Genomic DNA, 4,575 nt, shown 5'->3' on the forward strand with positions numbered 1-4,575 from the left:
CAAAAACACAGCTCCATTTTATTTCCTGTAGTCATTCAATGTGTTCCAAAGCAGAATTGGAGGGAACAGAGTTTGACACGTGAGCGTCTGGGATGTCAATGGAATAATTAATAGGGGAGAAAGAAAACAAGTGGAAAAACAAGCAATCTTGAAAAATTGGAGAAGACAGCTGATTTTTCGTTGAGCGCTTGAAGGAATAAAATTGTTAAGGGATGCAGAAATGAAGTGTGCCTGACCTTTCCCTCGTGCAACTACACAGCCACCACCTTGCTCCGGCAACCGGCTCCGCCTGGCCCCTGCTCACCAACAGCTTCACTGAGCAGGCCTCTGTGCTCACAAATAAATGCACACCCAGGGAGGGACCCCAGGGCGTAGCGCGCTGTTGCTGCGCAGAACCGGGCCGGGGATAAAACAAAAAAAGGTATAGGCAGGCCTGGGTATTGGCCAAGGCCCCGTGCGTTGGGGGGCGGGGGGCGACAGGGGGGCCTATAGCTTTTGTTTCATCCCGGCCCACAGTGCCATGATGATGATATTTCAATTTGAAAATGGACGTACGGTCGGACTCAGACACGGACAGGCACTACTCTGACTCAGAGACTCACCTACGAGCGGCGGTGGCAGTCGGCAGCAGGGAGAGGCAGGGGCTAGAAATAATTAAATTATGGGGTGCAGGCCAGATGGTATGCCTCTCACTCTCACTCTGTCGTCGTGACCAGGCAGTCTCTGGCTAACTTCTGGAATGCTCCTCGACCCTGCCTCACCGGTCACATGCAAGTTTTATTGCGCATGCGCGAGCCCCAATTTGGCCCCAGTGCGCACAATCACCACCAGCTGCCCCACCCTAAGGTGGGTGAAGTGAAGAATCTGCGCAGATGCGGCAGCGGAGACTGCACGCTGCGCGTGACCCTATTAAATGGTGCCCCAATGCATATTTATGCAGAGAATCCCGAGTGTTAGTTGTGCTTTTTTTCCTGCACATGGAGCGCCGAACACGGAGCGAGTAGGAGAGACGCAGAGTAGTGACGAGTGACTACTACTGCATTGAGTGAGTGAAGTGAACTCTACAGTCACAGTCCGGACCAAAAACCAGCCCCCTGTCAAAAAAACGGCCCCCAGTCAAAAAAACGGCCCCACCCCCCTGTCCAGCCGACCGGGGGATTGCCCGGTGCCCGGGATTGCCAGTCCGTGCCTGAAGTCAGCCTTATTAGTCCTGTCACCAGCGCTTCATTGGCACAATCATTGTAACACTCTATAGCATTGAAGGCCACACAATAGTGCAAGACACAGTATTTCAGTCACCAGCACTCCACCGTCCCACACACAGTTACACTGTCTAAGAGTGAAGACTCAGAGTAGCATAGTACAAGACATATTGAGGCATATGTACAAGGGATTGCATCACTGGAACATAATTGTTTTCAATGTTACGGTGGCGCAATGCCCTGCATCATATTTACAAAGCAGTGGTAGGCCAGTTGACCAAAACACTGCAATATTGTCTCAGACTGTCTCTCAAAGTTGTCATCAGTTTTGAAAGGAATATTCAAAACCCCTTGAGAATGGCTATCTGTAGAGAGCACAAACAGGCAAGCGGTCTACTATGGATCTCTGCCACTCTGCATGAATGAGAGAATCACTTTGACCACTCTAAAGTTTACATACTTGAAGCATCTTACATGTCAACCGCTTGTAGTGCAATCCCTACTTGGTCTGGAAGGAATTTGAACTGTAACAAAGTATGTGTGGTGTAGGACCCTCTTTTATGCACATTCTCTAGCCAAACAATGTGGGTCCACTGTCTCAAATCTCAGAAACACTCTAGGGTGGCTCTATTTTCAAGAGCCCGTCCCATGCAGCTCTCTCAACACAGCGTTTGTGTTAAGTGATGATTCTCACAGCAGGTACCTCTAGGGTTGTGTCCAACTTGGAGCACCACCAACACGGGTGCAGGAGAGTAGGATCTGCTTCTTATAGTTACCCCCACTTTTTGCTGATGTTTCACTGTTTTCGACTTAGTCTGGCTGGGATCTTGCTATTCAGGACCCCAGCCAAGCTGCTTTCTCTTATAAACTGATTGCATGTACTTTAGGTACACTCCAGATTGGATCCTAGGGTACCCTTATAAGTCCCTAGTATATGGCGTAGTATATACCCAGGGCATATGTAGCCCAGAGGCCTCCCAGGGGCTGCAGTGTGTATTTTGCCACCCCTGAGAGGCCACTCAAAGTGACACCACAGGTCTGCTACTGCAACCTGTGTAAGGTGGTGCAGGCACTCCTTACATAGATAAAGGTTCACTATATCTACCTTATCACTGCACATATAAATCTATCAGTTACCCCTATGGCAGGCCTTATCAATCCTGAAGGCAAGGTGCTGGGTTTTGGCTGTATCACAGAACAGACCCGGAGAATAGATTCTGAAGGCTGCAAAGGGGCCCTGCTCATGCATGGGCACCCTCTCACATAAAATCCAGCGCCCTGCCTTCAGGATTGATAAGGCCTGCCATAGGGGTGATTGATAGTAACCCAGACTCTGTCCCCTCTGCTTTCAGGTTCTTCTCAGCTTCGATCCAGGCTTAGATCACACCGGACACTTTTCCTCTTCACGGCAGCAGCACTTTGCAGCATCTCGCCATCGAAAACGATGAAGATTCCCGACACCATTTGACAACCATATAAGTACTCCGGTGCTCACATGGGTCCTGGCCTTAGAACCGTATAAGTCTGAAAGGGTTTGCTCAAAGTCCTCTCCTAAGTGTCCTTAATCTATAAAAATTCCAATTGCGACTTTCCCATAGGATTGTACGGAGCTCGCGGCTGTGTTCTCACACTGCACGCATCCCCCGTGGGTCCCCTGTGTCACTACCATGGATTCTACGTGCTTTAGGTTCTGTGTCTAGTCAAGTCGTGGTTGTTATACCACTTTCTTACTATATGGCTCGGTCTCCCCCATGGAGCCCGCTGTATATTGTGCTATTTACTGTCGTTCTAGTACTGTAATATTGTGTGCCTTGTTCTCTAATCTCATAAAGAGGTTAGTAGAGAGTGTTTAGTAATAAATACATATATTGTATATATACATTGTGTGGTTCTCCTTTCATTTGGTCATTCAGGAGGTTCTAGACTGGTAAAACAAGCTGCTTCACATTCTTCGAGACTTAGCCTGAAGGCTGCTCTCCATAGCTACCACTAGGATAGCTTTCAATAACGGTTGTCTTTAACCTAAACATCAATAAGGGTAGTTTGGACTGGTGCAAGGTGCCCACTATAACTTGTGGACAGCATATACCAGGCCAACTTCTCACAATGGGCACAATGAAGAGTGATGTTTCTGCAGCTGACTGTCATCTGCCTTTCTGAAGCAGAAGTCAGGTACAGACAAAAGGGCAGGCCTGACATATAATCGTGGTCACTTTGCACAACAAAAATTATAGTCTGACCCCTCACTTATATCATGAATCAAATGGAAGTCCTCAGGGAGAACTAATCAGCAGCTCCATGCTAACAATACACCTCGTGGAAATCCTAAAATAGCCATGTCTCCATCCTCCTCTCTCCATTGTCTGGATGTCCTGCTATGAGGCTCTGGACCAAATAATATGTGTACCCAATATATTCATATAGGTGGGATACCTGGTCTGTCGTCTGTTTGTGTTCAAAGAAAGTTCAAGATATTAGAATTTTTTTTAGGCAAAACCTCACACACAAACCTAGGTGTCATGCTTCATCAGAGGGCCGCCTTATTCGTCAGAAATGAATATAGTGAATGGGCTCCGATGTTTATGGTATACCTTCCATGGAGACACTGACGTTGTGGGATCCAGAACCAAAGACAAAAAATCTCCATCTACTTACCAAGAATACTACTCTAATCTGGAGATGATTAAAATAGAGTCAGGAAACCTAGGAGCATTATTACTCCTGCGTCATATAGGACAACATGTTTCATCCATACACTGGCTTTTATCAGGGACAAGATCCCTGAAAATTATGTCCACTCATTCATAAGGCATTAATACATCATTCATAGTTTTCATGCAATAGGAGACACAGTATACTTTTGTTTGTGTATCTTAAATGGTGAAGTCATACAAAATAAAAGGAAAATGAACATATTCATAAGATAGGAAATTAAAAGCGCATTTGACAAAAATTCTATTGGTCATCATACTACATGAACATGCTCAAAGTATTACGATGTCAGCAAGTGGCAGAGGCTTTCAGGAATTATAGTACTTGCACCCTTATAGAGCTGGTCAGTATGTAATGTGCTAGTGAGTGATGTGACATTTTCTTTCAAAAACCACAAATACCTCCTACCACCAAATGGAGCCGGGTCATATTATGAATTTTAAAATAAAAGTTTTAAGTTGTGGGGAGTGCTTAACCATTCAGCTCTAAATAAGCTCCATAATGAAGAAAAAAAAAAGGTAACAACACGCACAAAAAAGTAATAAGGTGATAGGGTCAAGCATTTCTCAACTCCTGCAAACAATGCATGGAAAATGAATAAGTACATATTCAATGTTTGTATAGTATTTGGAAAATAGAGTTGCTCAAAAGTGTCTGGCCT

Source organism: Lissotriton helveticus, chromosome 9, assembly GCF_964261635.1.
Source record: "Lissotriton helveticus chromosome 9, aLisHel1.1, whole genome shotgun sequence".
Classification (NCBI taxonomy): Eukaryota; Metazoa; Chordata; class Amphibia; order Caudata; family Salamandridae; genus Lissotriton; species Lissotriton helveticus.